Source organism: Suricata suricatta, chromosome 15 (genome assembly GCF_006229205.1).
Source record: "Suricata suricatta isolate VVHF042 chromosome 15, meerkat_22Aug2017_6uvM2_HiC, whole genome shotgun sequence".
Taxonomy (NCBI): domain Eukaryota; kingdom Metazoa; phylum Chordata; class Mammalia; order Carnivora; family Herpestidae; genus Suricata; species Suricata suricatta.
This window is the reverse complement of record NC_043714.1, coordinates 67,305,352-67,321,302: the sequence shown is the minus strand read 5'-3', so window position 1 is coordinate 67,321,302 and position 15,951 is coordinate 67,305,352. Positions and strand designations below refer to the sequence as shown.

Sequence of the window (15,951 nt, the reverse complement as noted above, 5' to 3'; positions counted from 1 at the left end):
TGTATTATTGCTCTCTCCCCAGGAACTTTGGCTCAAGGAGAGTTCCCTATGATCAGTTAAAATTGATTCTGGGGACTTCCAGATTCTGGTGATGATGAAGTAGTGTGGTTGGATTAAATGACCTGCAGATAACAATGATAGAATATGGACAAAAATATGTATACATCAAACAACTGTTTGATGGCACTGGAGAGTATCAGAAAGTGGCAAAAACTGCAGAGGAAAGGGGAAAGAGTTCAGGGCTGTCAGAAGAGTCAGGAATGTAGGAAAGGGAGGGAGCCCCAGAGTGAGTGAGCCCCAAAGTCTGTGCATAAACATTTCCCCATTCCTAGGCATATTGCTGAACTACATGTATAAGAGGGGAGGAGACTCTAGCAAGCTTGGTGAAAAGGCTGCAGCTGGAAGTTGAAAGCCCTGAGCAGAAATTCCAGCTTCTGTAACCTGAAAGGGAAGACAGTTTGGAATTTGAATTCAGCCTATTTAATTGCTTACTGGAACAAAAATCACAGAAAGCTGAGTGTCTAGAAAATACGGTTTACCATATCCAGTATCTAATGCAACATTCAGTGAAGCAAGGGTAGTCCAGAGATAAAGCAGGCAGTAGAGTCCACGGGAGGGATGGGGTTAGGGTTAGAGCTAAGGTTTGTATTTGGGTTAGGAGGAGGTGACAGTGAAAGTGAGGGAGACTGTGTGTGAGGTTTAAGGTGAGATTGAGGTTTAGGATTGTAGTTTGCACTTGGATTAGGTTTACGTGTATTGAAAAGGAGCTACAGCAACATTGCCTTTTGTGCTCAAGTCCTGAAACAATTGGTAAAAGCTAAAAGTAAGTAGGGAAAGGGATCTTCTTAAAATAATAATGAAAGCCAACACTCTACTTCAGAATTAGATTTATGTGGCAGATGCTGTTGGTGCCCTCACATTTAGTCCTTCAGCCCCCTGTGACTTTAGCTGAGGCTCTGGTGGAACATCGGGAAGCATCCTAAGACTTTCCACTTCTCTGCCAGCAGCATCTTTCAGCTTTCTTCTTCTGAAGCCTCCAAAACTCAGTCAGTCAACTCAGGTGTAGCCCAGAATTCAGTGGGCTGTAGCTCACTTGACGACAAGCTTCTGTATGTCAACTGTGGTATATTTTTGTGGGTCTGTTTTAGGTTTCTCTGTTCTTTATGTTGACCTATGTGTCTGACGTTCTGTCAATACTACACTGTTGTGATTACTGTGGTTATATAGTAAACTTTAACATCAGAAAGAGTAAGCTCTCCCATTTCATTCTTCTTGTCAAGATCATTTTAGATAGTTTTGGGCTAGTACCTTTCCATATAAATTTTATTTTATTATTATTTTTAAAAGGTTATTTATTTGGGGGCACCTGGGTTGCTCAGTCGGTTGAGTGTCCCAACTTTGGCTCAGGTCCTATCTCGTCGCTTGTGAGTTTGAGCCCTGCATGGAGGGAGCCCTGTGCCGACAGCTCGAAGCCCGGAGACTGCTTCAGATTCTGTGTCTGTCTCTCTGTCTGCCCCTCCCCTGCTCATGGTAAGTTTTTCTCTTTTTCAAAAATAAATAAACATTTAAAAAGAGTATTTATTTTGAGAGGGAGTGTGTGAGCAGGGGAGGAGCAAAGAGGGAGAGAGATAGAGAATCACAAGCAAGCTCAAGCTTGATCCCATGAACTGTGAGAACATGACCTGAGTCATCCAGGCGCCCCTATATAAATTTTAGGGTAATATCTATATCTGTAAAAGTCTTTCCGAGATATTTATAAGATTGTATTAAACCTCTGTATCAATTTGAGAAGAATCGACATCATTAGTATATTCTCTATTGCAGTCTGTGAGCACAGCATACCTCTCCATCTATTTAGATACTCCTTGATTTCACACATCAGCATTTTGTAGTCATCAACATATAGTTCCTGAACATAATGGGACTTTTGCCATATGCATTTCATTTTTTGGGAGCAATTATAAATAATATGTTTAATTTCATTGTCCACATGTTCCCTGGTGGTATACAGAAATATAATTGATTTGTGTGTGTGTGCATGCATGTGTTTGTGTGTATGTATGTATTTGTTGATCTTGTACCATGTGACCTTCCTAATAGGTGTAGGAATGTTTTTGTGGACTCATTGGGATTTTCTATGTAGACTATAATGTCATTTATTTAAAAAATATTTTTTAGTGTTCATTTTTTTAGAGAAATACAGAGTGTGGGTGGGGGAGGGGCAGAGAGATGGAGACACAGAATCTGAAGCAGGCTTCAGGTTCTGAGCTCTCCGCACAGAGCCTGATCTGGGGCTTAAACTCATGAGCCGTGAGATCCTGACCTGAGCCAAAGTTGGATGCTCAATCAACTGAGTCACCCAGGGCCCCTCATGTCACTTTCAAATAGGAATCACTTTATTTTTTTCCTTTCTGATATGTATGCCTATTTCCCCCTTTTCTTGCCCTCTTGCACTGGCTAAAATTTCCAGCTTCATATTGAATAAGAATGTAAGAGTGGACATCCTTGCCCCAATTTTCCCTCTAATTTTAAGGGAAAAGATTCAGTCTTTCATTATTAAGTATAGTGGGAGCTGTAGGTTTTTTTTTAATTGTGATTGTTGAATTCTGTCAGATACTTTGCTTGCATGAATTGACATGATAATGTGTTTTTTTTCCTTCAGTATGTTAGTAAAATATATTATATTTATTGAGCTTTAAATATTGAACTAGTCTTGTATCCCTGGAATAAATGTCTCCTCATTATAATTCTTTCTGTATGTTGCTGATTTCCGTTTGCTAATATTTTAAGAATTTTGCATTTGCCTTCAGGAAGGTTAGTGGTCTGTAGTTTTTTTTCTTTCTTTTTCTTTTCTTTTTTTTTTTTTTTAAAGTAGGCTCAATGCCTGATGTGGAGCCCAACATAGAGCCCAATGTGGGGCATGAACTCATGACCCTGAGATCAAGACTTGAGCCGAGTTCAAGAGTCAGACTTAACCAGTGGAGCTACCCAGGCATCCAAGTAGTCTTTAATTTAATTTTTCAGAACTGTCTTTTTTTTTTTTATCCATTTATGATATCAGGGCTTAATAAAATAAAAGAGAAGTATTCCCTCCCCTTCTTTTTTCTGGAAGAGATTGTGTAGAATTATTATTAACTTTTAAAATATTTGGTAGAATTCTCCAGTGACACCATCTGGGGCTAGAGATTACTTTTATGGAATTTTTAAATTACAAACCTAATTTCCTTTAATAGTTACAGGGCTATTCAAGTATTTCATATGGAGTACATTGTTGTAGTTTGTATTTTTTAACGAAATGGTCTATTTCATTTAAGTTTTCAAATTTGTGTATGTATGAGTGTTCTTAGTACTTTCTTATAGTTCTGATACCTGCAGGGTCTGTAGTGGTGCCCCCGTTTTATTCCTGACATCGGTTATTTGTGTCTTCTCATGTAGCCTTTGTCAGTTTTGCTAGAAGCTTGCCAGTGTTTCAAAAACCAAGCTCTTTGTTTATTAATTTTTCTCTGTTGTTTTTAGTTTAATTGGTTTGTTTTTTATTTCCTTCCTTCTTTCTTTGGGTTGACATTGAAAGGTTCATTTTCTAGGTTTTTGAGGGAGGAGCTGAGATCACTGATATGAGACTTTTCATTCATATACATGCATTTAGTGCTATAAATTTCCCTCCCAGCTTTAGCTGTATATCACAGATTTTGATATGTAGTATTTTAATTTTTATTCAGTTCAATGAATTTTTTAATTTCCCTCAAAACTCCTATCTATGTATCTTATCAGGTGTGTGTGTGTATATGTATATATACACACATATACATACACACACATATATACATATATATGTATATGACAGGTATGTTCTTATTAAAAATATATACATATACAGCTATATATTCATATATAAAACATGTATACATATATATGTATATATAAAATGATAAGATGCATATATATATATCCAAGGGATAGAATATGGAACCAAAGGGATGTAATGTTTTCACACTTCATCCAAAGTAGTAAAATGACAACACCAATAGACTGTGTTATCTAGATAGATATTACATATCTATACTATATATACATATAAATGTATATATTATATATATGTATCTTATCACAGTCTATCTCCATCTGAGAGCTTGGACTTCTGGACTACAGGTGTAGACTTTTGTTGAGGGGAAATAATATTTTGCAGTTTTATTATCCTTTTATTTTCTGTGACAGTAAGTCAGGTTTTATAGACCCACCTGACAGGTGAGGGCTCCTGAGTTCAGTGAATTCAAATATCTTGTCTATTATCACCCATCTGTTTTTTTTAAATGTTTATTATCTGTCAATGCAGAGCCTGATGTAGGGCTCGATCTCACAAACCATGATTTTATGTCATGAGCCAAAATCAAGATTTGGATGCTTAACTGACAGAACCACCCAGGCACACATAAACTCACTCAATTTTTTAACAGTACAAAGAAAGCAGGTCATAAAGTTTTTGAGTGGTTGAATGAGTCATTTCTTGACTACCCGAGGTCTGACAGATTTCATAGTTCTGGTTGAAGAAAGTGGAAGCCTTTCTTTTCTGCCAAAATCATTGGACTTCTCCCACTTTTCATAAACAGCCCTTGGGAGACCTTGACAAGCACAGTGGTCTAATGGAAAATTATTTACTGGTGTTCTCTCCTCTTCTGTAGATGTTTACACTTATTTTATAAGGTCTTTGACATTAAGAAACATGAAAAACATTCCTAATTTAGTGCTGATGTGACACCAGTTCATTTCAGCAGTAACCAAATATAGACACTTGCAGAGGGTCAGCTCAGGGTAAAGCATATCCTTAGACCCATTCCTAGGGCATATGGTCTCTCTGTCCTAAAGTTTACAGGTTGGAGGGGCTGAGATATCCGGGTACTGAAAGACTAGACATTGGAAACTCCATTAGATGATATTCTTCATTTTATTTTACCTGTACTTTTGGCAAACATTTAAGGTTCGCAATTCCCATCAATAGTTCCAGGTAGTGGCCCACTCTTCCTCCTAGGAAAGACCCAACAGTAACAGGCATGGAGCCCAGCATCAAGGAAGCATGAAGCAGTGTTTTGTTATCATCTCCAGTGATTCTTACCTTATTTCCCCCTTATCCACCTTCTCCCTTGGTCCTCGATCTCATCCTTGGTCATCAATCTCATCAAAGGCTCTTTCTATAAATCTTGGACTCCAAATCCCATTCCCCACCCTCTGCTTAGTTCTTTTACTCTCCCTTGTCCTCTCTCTGTCATCTAGACCTCCTCATCCTGGCTCTTCTGCTGCTTCGAGTAATCACCCTGCTTCTTGCTTCAATCCCTTGCTATCTGGCTTGGCTCATTTGTGTTACTGTGGCCTAGCATTTCACTCATGTTTTCATATGAGCCCTTAAGTGCTCCTTGTCTGTTTTGTAAAACCCAACCTTGTCCCAGTGATGCATCTCCGTGCGTCATTTCAGTATCTAGAGGGCCGAGTTCTGATAGAGCAATCAGGCTCCCATGGGAATTTGCAATCATTACAAATCCAGAGTCTCAGTTGGCTTTTGGTGCTTTCAGCAATTCTTCTACATTTCTCCATGCTTCATATGCTCTTCCATTCCTTCCAGAGCTATTTGAAATGTTTCCTTATTTGCTGAAACCTGCAGCTTTCCCTGCCCTTCTCACTTGTAGCAGGTGGCTGTGCACTTGCTTTTGCTGAGATGAAGATTAAGGCCAAAGACCCTTACCTTTGTGTACATGTGCACTCTCTTCTCTTTTCCTACCTCAGAGGGCTTGATGAAATTCCCTTTGATCTATGTTTTCCCATTAAAATGTATTCAGGATCTCATGCGGTTCTGCTTCCTTAGGAACCTTACACTCCAACGTTATATCCCCTTTTCCATTTGTATTTTATTATGTTCTCTCTTTCCTTTCAGAGTAGAAACATGAACATATCAAAGAAAAAACAAGCAATCAAACAAAAACTATTATGTTCTCACTTTTCCTTTTTAGCCGGTTTTCTTGAGAAGTCAGTCCATATTTAGATATTCATTTTTTTTAAATGTTTATTTATTTAGAGAGCACAAGTAGAGGAGAAGGAGAGAGAGAGAGAGAGAGAGAGAGAGAGAGAGAGAGAGAGAGAGAGAGAGAGAGAGAGAATCTCAAGCAGAGACTTAATCTAGCCCCTTGACCCTCTCTGGGGCTCGGTCCCATGACCATGAGATCATGACCTGAGCTGAAGTCAAGAGTCAGTTGCTTAAATGACTAAGCCACCTAGGTACCCCTAGGTCTTGATTTTTTAAAAACATCCCTTCTATAGACTTACCAATAATTTGACTTCTGTCCCTATAATATCACTGAAATCTTCTAGTGACACCAGTGACCTGAGTATCACCCCCTTCAAACAATTGGTTCTTTTCAGTTCTTATCCTACCTTCTATTTCTGTAGCATGTGGAAATATTGATAGCTGTGTTCTTTCTTTTTTTTAAAAAATTAAAAATTTAATGTTCATTCGTGTGTGTGTGTGTGTGTGTGTGTGTGTGTGTATGAGAGAGAGAGAGAGAGAGAGAAAACACACTAGTGGGGGAGGGGCAGAGAGAGAGGGAGCCCCAGAATCTGAAGCAGACTCCAGGCTCTGAACTATCAGAGCCTGACATGGGGCTCAAACTCACAGACCATGAGGTCATGACCTGAGCTGAAGCCAGACACTTAACTGACTGAGCCACCCAGGTGTCCTGTAGGTATGTTATTTCTTAATTAAATTGAATTAATATATTTACAAGTAAGTAGTAAATTGACTTAGAAATTTAAAAGCGTTACTAGGGAAGAAAATACAAATTCTCCTTCTCACCTTTGTCCTCTGTCATTTACTTCCCATTCTTGGAGGCAGCCAGTTTTGTTGCGATTTTTGAGCAGTTTTGGCACCACAGGTAGACATGCATACTTACACACAGCACACACATATGCACCCAAACACACTTACATGTATTCTCCTGCTTTTTGCTTTTAACAGGCCTAAACATGTGCTAACTTAGCACTATACATTAGTCATTTTGATAGATATCCAAAAATCCCTTCCAGGATGTTGTCCAGGCCATAATGCAACCAGTCAGCAGTTTTTGAGTGCCTAGTTCCTCACACTGTGCATCTTCTGAAGCCGCTTTTCTTTTTGGTTTTCCCACGCCCTTGGCCCTTTCTCCCCAGCATCCTCTGTGCTCCTTTGCCTTTCCATCTTGAGGTTTCCAAGGGTTTCGTTGCAGCCTGCTCCTGTTCTCCCCTATATATCCTTTGGAATGATCATCTTCATCTATTATGTGGTTTGGTGCTCAATCGTATACAGATTTCATTCTGATGGAGTCCCTGGATGGACCTCCTTGCGAAGCTTAAGAATGACATCACCAACTCCCTACAGGAAACCTGGTTATCTTCAGGAGATATCCTGTAAGCATCTCAAAGCCAGCTGGTCCATAAGAGAATTCATCCTCAGCCTCTCCCTTTCCTCCTCCAGCGTTTCAGTTGCTAGCCACAAACCTGCTGACCTCATGCATGTCAGATTGATGTGAATGGCATCGAAACTAACCAGTGACCCCAGCCAGAAATCTGCTAGTCTTCTCACTGTCTCCTTTCTTTTTACTCTCCAGATTCTGAGAGTCTTCAGGTTTTCCTAATTTAGATGTAAAATCTGTCACTGCAATCCCTTCTCTCTGTTTCCCAAACCCTCCTTAGTTTAAGTCCTTGTCGCTTTTTACCAAGATGTTGGAAACTTGGCTGCTTCTCTCTCTTCTCGCCCCTCTGATTCATCTTTCACAAGGCAGCTGCTAGGGCGAGCGTCTCCAAATCTACTTTATCACTGTCTTGCGTAAAACCTTACCATGGCTTTCTGTGGATTTTAAGGTGAGCAAACCTCATTTTAGTTTGCAGTGTTCTTGTGCTAGGTGGAATAATGTCCCCTAAGTGGCCGTGTCCTATTCCCTAGAACCTGTGGATGTTACCTTATATGGCAAAATGGACTTTGTGAATGTGATGAAGTTAAGGATCTTGAGACATAAATTATCTGGTTTATTCTTGTGGGCCCTAAGTGTCACACAGGTACCTCTGCCCTAGGGGAGTGTCTGGATGACTCTGTTGGTTGAGCATCTGGCCCCTGGTTTTGGCTTGGATCATAATCCCAGGGTTGTGGGATCTAGCCCCATGTTGGGCTCCGTGCTGAGTGAGGAGCCAGCTTAAGATTCTCTCTCTCTCTTTGCCCTCTCCCCCACTTGCATGTTCTCTCAATCTCTATGATTAAAAAAAATTTTTTTAATGTAAAAACCCACAAAAAAAAAAACAAGAGAAGTAGAGAGGGAGATCTGAATGCAGAAGAGAAGGTAGTGTGGTGATAGAGGCAGAGGTTGGAATAATGTGGCCAAGGCATGCTAGAAGCCTTTGAAGCTGTAAGAGAGAAGAAACAGATTTCCCCCTGGACCAGCTCTGCCCCTCACCTTGATTTCCACCCTGTAGGACTCATTTTGGACTTCTGACCTCTGGAACTGTCACAGAATAAATGTTTGTCATTTGAAGTCATTGCATTTGTTGTAATTTGTTATAGCAGTCATACGAAACTAGTTGTTTTTTGTTTTTTGCTATTAGTCTTTGCCCGTTTCCTCCGTAAATTCATCAGTCTAACCACACTGAATTTCTTTTCTATTCCTGAGCACATATGCTCTTTTAAGTCTTCATTCCTTTGTACATAAAGTTGCTTTTGTTGAAGGCTTTACTTTTATCCAACTATATTTTATTCTTTTAAATTCATCTCAAGAATCTCTTTTCCTAGGAAGCCTTCTGTTACCCCCAATATGATTGAAATCCCCCCGATCCCTATTCCCAGTAAGGTGCCTGTCTATGCTGTACCGTAGTTCCTGACTTAGCTTTCTTCCCCATTGGCCCGGGAGCTCCTCAAGAGCGGCAGTGTGTCTGATCTGGACTTGCATCCTCTGTGCCTGGTGCAGTGCTTAGCACATATCTGGCCCTTAGTGCTTGTTGAGGAAAGAAATAAAGTACACTTGAGCTGGGCATATTCTGATGCTGTTCTTTATGTCAGTCACACACTTCCCTTTCCCCAGGGTGGACAGACTAGGAGTGGAAGAAGCCACCCGCAGCACACACTCACCTCCCAACTTGTGTTTCACCTTTGCAAGTGCTTGTTCTCCCACAAGACTGTTAAAACGGACACAGTCCCTGCGCTGGGATGTTGGTCACGTACCGTAGGGTTGAGTGTGTCTTGTTGGGATGTGGGTGGGGTTACGTAAGGAAGGTGTGCTGAGAACGAGGAGACTAGAGTTCTGGTGGTGAATTTGATACAGACCTAGTGTGAAAATAGCCTCTTTGTTTCTGTTAAGAATATTATTTAGAATCTTCAGTTTGGGGCACCTGGGTGGCTCAGTCGGTTAAGCATCTGACTTTGGCTCAGCTCATAATCTTGCCATTCTCGAGTTCAACCCCATGTTGGGTTCTGTGCTGGCAGCTCAGAGCCCGGAGCCTGCTTCAGATTCATATTCTCTCTCTCTCAAAAATGAATAAGCATTAAAAAATTAAGAAATAAATAAAAAATAAAATCTTTAGATGGAATATAAATTTCTTCAAGATTTAAGGTTTGATTTCTATTTATTCTATTTATTCAATAGCCAGTCTAGACATCTGGATGAGATTATATATTTGCATATTTATCCTGATCTCTTTAACACGGGGAGCACAGTTACCCTCTTGTTTATCAGATAATCTATTAGCTTCTTTTGTTTTCAGTAAAACTCATGTGCCTCCCTCCCTCAATTTCCTTACGATTTTCAGACCTTTTCCTTTATACTCGAGGAAATTTGGACAATAAACTTTGTTCCTGGCTTTCTGTTTTTATTGCTGTCTCCCTTCTTTCTCCCTGGGTCCCTTCTTTCCCTTCACATGCATTATCCAGGGAAGAATTCATCCTGCAGCCTGGTCATGATTTCTGATCCACAAAAACTGTGAGGCAATAACTATTTGTTGTTTTAAGCCACTAAAATTTGGAACTTTTTATGCAGCACTTGAGAACTAATACTTGTGGATTGCGATGCTTGTTAACAGGCGTGGTAATACAGGTAAAACTTGTTGCCTTACTCCATCGCTTTGTACGTCCACATTTCCTGAGATGTGTTCTGAGGCAAGGAGAAAGAGCCCTCAGTGGGTGACAAGACTCGGGATCTAGAGTTTGTCTTGCCAACCGACAAAGTAGTCTTGGTTTTCCACCTGAAACATAAATTGGTTTGTTAAAATTGGCAACATGCGGAAACCTTAAAAAAATGACTGAACACTGGCCATGTCCTCTCCACAGGGATTCTGATTTAACTGCCATGAAGTGTGACTTGAGTATCAGAACTTTGAAAATCTCTGATTTTACTACGTAGTGAAGATTGACGGCCGTTGCCCTCGCACAGGGGTTCTCACGTGGCGGTGCCCCTGCCGGCAGTATGGGTGTTACCTTGTGAGCTTGTTAGAAATGCAGCAGCTCATACCCCTCCCTAGATCTCCTGAATCAGAACCTCTGAGGTGGGGTCCAGCAGCCTGTGTTCAACAAGCCCTTCAAGGGATCCTGGGGTATGTATTCTCAGGTGCAAGGGCCGTTGCTTAGCTCGGTCTAGATGGTCCTTGTGGTCCTTCCAGGTCAAAAGTGTGTGTGTACCTACATCTCCTGCTCTGGGGAGACATCAGTCTCTCTCCCCCTCACCCTTTTGACATAACACTCTTGGCCTATCAGATTTCTAGTTATATGCTCCTGTCACCCTGAACTTGAAGATCCAGGTCCTCTTAGAATTTTCGATGCAACAGTTTTATTAGAATGTTAACTGGTGACCCAAACTAGTTTCCAAGAAGCCCAGGTGGTTATAAACCACTTAACCAACAGTTTAATTCCATTGAGGGTACTTTTTCCTCAGGTTGCCATTCTGACATCATTGAAGACTCAAGTGTGCTCTGAGGAGCCAAGAATCTTCTCACCAATTAAAAAAAGCAAAAAAGTCCAAAAAGTTAGAAGGCAAAGGAAATGAAAATAGAGGAGATCGATACTGGGGACCAAGGACTTGTCAATTTGATGTAAACTTCTCAGATTCTGTCCCTTCTGCCCTGCTTCTTCGTAACTGATACTTGGTTTATTAATACAGAGAAGATAAGACAAAATAGTCCAGGATGAAACAACTGTAATGACTTTGATAGGACAGCAAAGGCTGTGTTGGTGGTAGGACCAGATTTTGATGGATCGCCAGGTTGGTTAAGTGCTATTTTCATCAGTTGAGTTGGGTGCTTCCCTTCTGCCAGCTATGTGAATTCATCTATTCTGTATTAGATTTCAGGAAGGAGCTCACCTTTTTGGAGTTACTGCTTTGCAAGCAGTTTTTCATAAATAAAAGTAAATTAATATTTAAGCCCCTTGATAGAACTTTAATATGGGTTATATTGACATTTGCAGAAACAGTCTCTGCAATATATATGTCTTCTCTAGGCAGTATATCAGCATTTAATGCAGCTTTTGTCAGGAATCTTGCTAAGTATGCTGATGTCTTTCTTTTCATATGCATATGTTACCTTGTATGTATATTTTTCTAATATATACGCACAGATGGAGGTAGATTAGAGATACAGATAGCATCTGTTATGAGCGCACTCCTTTCTTGTGTTTATATACATTATTTGGCCCTCACAACTTGGTGGGGCCGTCAAGTGTGTATAATAGACACAGTAGCTGTTGTTATTTATTATGTACTGAGGGACTTGGCACTTACCCAGAGACTTCACATCCTTTGCCTCTCATCCTTACAGAGATCTTGCCAAGGTAATTATTATTATTTTCACTGTACAGATTGGTAAACTGAGTCTCAGAAAGGTAAAGTGACTATCTCATGGTAGCAAGTGGCAGATATGGGATTGGAACCTACATTTCTGAGATTCTAAAAGCTGGGATCCGACTTCAGATCCTGTTGGGAAATAGGACCTCAGGCCTCAGTTCTCAGCATTGTCCTTGTGTCTGAAACATCTTTATCGGACTTCTGCTCCCAGAACCCTGGGAACAGGGGACTTGATGAAGTCCCAGGAGGACGTGCAGGACAGAGCCTTCCTGGTCATCAGCCCAGTGCGTTAAGAAGCTGCAGCACCAGAGATACACTCACGCACAGTTGCAAGCTGTTCTTGCTCTGCCTGCTCTGTATCTGTCTCTATTGTTCTGGTTAAACATTTACTGCTGACTAAACATTTACTGGGCTCTCCATGCTTGTAAGGAGGGTATAAAATAAGATACTGTTCCTAATAAAGTTTGCCATTAGCCCTCAGCTCTTGGTCCATCTCCATCTCTTTTGGGGACGTCCATGGTGCCCAGCCACCCTGGGACCGTTCATGCTTTCATTGAGAAGCATCCCTTTTCACAGTGCCCTGTCTTTCTGGGACTGTTCAGCGGTCACAGTGCCCAGCCTCTCTGGGACCATTCATGCTTCCATTAAGGAGTGTGGTCACATTCCTGGGATTTGGGAACATCCCTGTTTCCATTGGCTGCTGGCAGCCTTTGGAAGCATCATTGCATCTCGCTTGTCATCTCTCCAGGACCCAGAACCTACCACAAGTGGCGCCAGAACAGGGACCTGGAATGCCTCTCTCCCAGAGCAACGAGAACAGTTGGTGGTAAGTCAGACACAGCCCCTGGCATGGGGAATTCCCACGGTAAGGGTGCACGTGGCTCTCCCTGGCCTGCCTGTGGCTCGTTCATGCTTGGAGGACTGCATCTCTGTGGTCCATGAGCATAATCCTTGGTTCCCTGATGAAGGGACCCAAGATGAGGAAACATGGGGGTGTGTAACATGTGGTGTGGGAAGGGGAAAACATTCCATATGACTGTTGGCTGGTATGGGCCCTAATCAGAGCTGCTTTAGGCCCCTTTCCGGCAGGGGGAAATCTCCTTTTGATGTTGTGGTGGCTTCTCTTCATGAATGTGAATTAGGCAATTCTATAGAGCACCAAGATATCTTGGAGCGGTCTCATGCAGTACTGGAAAAAGGCAAGTCAGCTAATTTGCCCCTGCCATGCCACCCTAGCACCATGGCACTACCACCGCCAATTCCTGATCCAGTGCAAACTGAAAGTAAGAACGTTCAGGGCATAGATGACGATGGTCAGAGTTCTTTGGAGGACCACCAAGTAGAAACCCTAACAGAGCAGTTAAAAGTGACTGTGCTAACCCCTCCTCAGCGCTCTTGTTTGCTTCACCAGTTTGCAAAGGTTCAGTCTCTGGGTGCTACTTTTGCTTTTCCTGCATTGTGCCACACTGTACAGCAACCAGGTGGTATTGCAATAGATGAATTCTGTCATACAGGAATGGAATGGGAAACTTTGACCTCTTTGGAAAAGGCTATTACTATGTATGGTCCTCACTTTCCTTACTCTAAGCAAAGGCTAACTGCTTATGTTAAACATGATAATAACTTGGTGCCTCATGATTGGCGGATGCTTTGCCGCACTTGGTTGGCCCCCCTCCCAGAGTATTTACAATGGCAATCTTGGTACTTTGCGGTGGCTCTCCAGTTGATTCAGGAGACCATGCTCGGGGAGGACATTGGGCCCAATGGGGATTTGATCTTATTACTGGACGGGGTCGTTTCATTGATCCACAAGGCCAGGCCCGAAATGGGACTCCAGAGTTATGGATAATGCTAACTGATATCGCCCTGGAAGCCTGGGACAGAATTACACCTTCAGGGGAGTCCCGGCAGTTATGTCAAAATGTTGCAAGGGGCCCCAGAGCCCTATGTTGAGTTCATTGCACGATTGGAAACTGCTATTGAAAGGCAAGTAATTGGGGAAAAGCCAGGCAACAGATGAAGTGTATTTTAGCATATGAAATGCTAATGAAGATTGCCAATGTTTACTATTGCCCATCAAGGGCACGGGTTCCTTGATGGATTTCATTTGAGCTTGTCGCAATGTTGGCACTGAACATCATAAGGCTCGTGTCCTAACAGCTATTAGAACTGCAGATCATAAGGCTCCTGATGCCGCTATAACTGTGGACAAACTGGCCATTTTAGAAAAGACTGTCCAAAATCGCAGGCTTCTTCTCTTAGGCCTAAACAAGCACCCACTGAGCTCTGCCCTGCAATGCAGAAAAGGAAAACATAGGAAAAGCCAGTGTCAGACAAAAAGTGGTATTAAGGGTAATCCCTTACCACACCCAGGAAACGAGACAAAGGGGAGTGGCTGTCTCCCCAAACAATGAAAACCAGCTCTAAAGACACAACTCCTTGAACCGTTAGCTCCTTGCTTCACGTAACTCATGGGAGTGCTGGGCTGGACTTACCCACAGCCCATGCCATAGGATTGGTCCCCTCTCCCATTCCTTTGTGGGTTCCTACAGGAATTTATGGCCCTATCCCAGAAGGAACAATGGGGCTAATCTTAGGACGCAGTAGCCTTAATTCTAAAGGCATTGTTGTTAGTCCTGGAATTATTGACTCTGATTATACTGGGGAACTCATAGTAGTTATGACCACATGTATTCATTGGCATTTTCTGCCAGGGGACCAAATAGCACAATTGGTTTTACTTCCTTATGTTCAATTAAATTCTTGCAATCAAGTCCGTGGCTCTCAGGGATTTGGGAGTACTAATGTGTCAACCCAATTCTCCACACTCATTACTCAGGTAAAGCCCTCCTTAACTCTTACCATAAATGGCAGAAAATTCACTGGCTTAATGGACCCTGGAGCTGCCGTTACAATCATTGTTGCCAAAGACTGGCCCCAAACATGGCCTGCTCATATTTCTTCTTGTATCGTCTCTGGAGTTGGAGCCATTGATCTGGCCACCCGCCCAGCACTGCAATTATTGAAGGTCATAGGACCTGACGGCCAGGAAGCTTTTGTACAACCTTTAATTTTAGAAATTCCCTATACATTATGGGGAAGAGACTTTTAGAACAAGGACAGTCTGAGAATTGAGGTCCGATGTCTTGTTTTCCAGCAAGATCCTCCTGGTCCAACGCCACCAGGTTGACAAAGCCGTAGAGATGTTGTCCCATCTCCAGTCCCAAGACTGGTCCCAAGCCATGTAGCACCTCTCCCACTTTGCCCTTCTGTTGCTATTGCCTGTTTCCACCTACACTCCCTTTTACCTGTGATGACGTGAGAGTTTTTTACCAATTGTTCTATCTCCAGGGGCTGTTTGTCCTCTGAGATGATGTCACCACAGCAGCAGGCAGTGCCAGAAGATGGTGAGTGAGGTAGGGTCAATCAGGTTCTGAGGAAAAGAATGATGAGCCAGTTGTTCATCATCAGCTGGTTTGCCTCCTAAGTAATGAGGCAAGAGGCCGACTTTCTCAGGCATCTGGGAGCCTCCAGAATACAACACCAATGAGTACTTCTTGAAAAGATTGAATCAGGAGTCAGTTTCTTCTTGAAAATTGAACCAAACCAAAGATTCTAGGAACCAAGAAACTCCTATAAAAAGCTGGCTATGCACTTACTGTTCCTGCTTTCTACAAAGTTCTTAAAATCACTAGACCACACTGTGTAAAATATCATGCCCCACTCTGACACTCTCCTCTCCGCCTCCTTCACCCACTTTCTTTTTATTCGTAACATTTATCACAACCCACATATTTCCTCTATGTGTGCATGCAGATAGATTCACGATGTTGTTTATTATATGGCTCTTGCTCTGAGCTCCATGAGAGCAGGAACTCAGTCTTATTTACCACTATGTACTTGGCACCTTGAACAGCACCTGGCACATGGTAGGTGCTCAATCAATACTTGTTGTATGCACTATAATGTACAATTAAAATCATGTAATGGTTTTAGGATAAAATGCAAATTCTCCAAACTCTGGTGAGTTAAAAATAGTAGGGTAGCTACTAAAATGTGGGAAGGAAGTGGGGTGGGGGGTATGAAACAAGGTGATTCTGCTAATCCTCAGTGA

General features: G+C 41.9%; 1 long non-coding RNA gene across 1 annotated transcript in view; it reads left to right on the top strand.

Moving 5' to 3' along the window:
- Window positions 1-15,733, top strand: part of LOC115279148 — a 94,842-nt gene extending 79,109 nt beyond the window's left edge. The window contains exons 4-5 of the long non-coding RNA XR_003903247.1: window positions 12,586-12,663; window positions 15,189-15,733. This is a non-coding gene — a long non-coding RNA (uncharacterized LOC115279148). The remainder of the gene's footprint in view (window positions 1-12,585; window positions 12,664-15,188) is intronic.
- The last annotated feature ends 218 nt before the right edge of the window (window positions 15,734-15,951 follow it).